This window comes from Gekko japonicus, unplaced genomic scaffold, assembly GCF_001447785.1.
Source record: "Gekko japonicus isolate JY-2015 unplaced genomic scaffold, Gekko_japonicus_V1.1 scaffold1642, whole genome shotgun sequence".
In the NCBI taxonomy this organism is placed as follows: Eukaryota; Metazoa; Chordata; class Lepidosauria; order Squamata; family Gekkonidae; genus Gekko; species Gekko japonicus.
Window position 1 is genome coordinate 400,375 of NW_015172604.1, and position 1,240 is coordinate 401,614.

The window sequence follows — 1,240 nt, forward strand, 5'->3', positions numbered from 1 at the left end:
TGTGGTTCTTGCCAGCACCGTTGTTTGTGGACTTTTTAAAAAAACCCTCCTGTACTTGATCGCTTGCTGAAGGCAGTTTTTCCTTGCTGTTGGGGGGCACAGGCAAGATAGGTATCTAGAGCCTGACTTTGCCCAGTGGCTGAATTCTGCTGGGGGTGTGTGTGCAGACTTGACTGTGTTTGGGTCAGAGCATTCGTGTGTGGAACCGAAAAGATGGTCCTGAGCCACTAACAGCAGCACTTTCCTCTGCCCTGAGGAACCTTTTGCTCCTGCAGCAGCCTCCAACACAAACCTTGTACATGCCTCTTAGTCCTTGTGCAATTCAAATTCTCTTCCACCAATGCATTATACAGGAATAGAGCCACTATGAGATGCAGATCCCTATAGAAAACTGTTGCATTTGGGATCTCTAGAGCAAGACCATGGCACAGAAATCCCTCCCAGTTGCTCCAGGCGGGCCCTGGAGCTCTCCCGGAGTTACAACTGGTCTCCAAATGACAGAGCTCTGTTCCCCTGGAGAAAATGGCATTATGCCCTACTGAGGTCCCTCCCCAGGCTCCACCCCCAAATCTCTAGGAGTTTCCCAACCTATAAACAATGGCAGGTTGTAAACTTGCTTAGCACATTTGCTGGCTTTCAGCAGGTGCAGTGATGGAGAACAGTGGTCCGAGTTCAACTTCCCTGGGGGCTGTTCAGCCCTCTTCCCCCAACCAGAAGGCCCCCACTACTTGGTGAGGGGTCATTGTGCCATGAGTCAAGATAGTGTAGGGTTACCAAATACCTACCGCGAAGCAGCGGGGGACACATAGTTCTTGGTGAGAACATCCCCGTGAGGAAAACACACACGTTGCACTATGCTGTCGCCCCGACATGACGTAGGCACGTAGCCGGGCGATGCTGTAGCAATGGGGCTGAAAACTTGATGGTACCATTGAGTTTTCAGCCCCATTGCCAGAGCGTCGCCGGGCTACATGCCCAGCGTGCTGACGTCTCGTCTGGGCGACAGCATAGTGCGATGTGGGTGTGTTACAGGTAGGAATGTTCCGGTGGGAAGCATGTGTCCCCCGCTTGCGGTAGGTACTTGGTAACCCTAAGATAGTGCCACAGCATCCTCCTGCTGTCATGGGTCTGGAGGGCAACAGCCTTGCACACACCTGCAAGGGCAGCTGATTCAACAGCTGTCCGTAACCACCCAGGGCTATTTCTCGGGGGGGGGGGGGGGGGGGCAAATAAAAAAAGG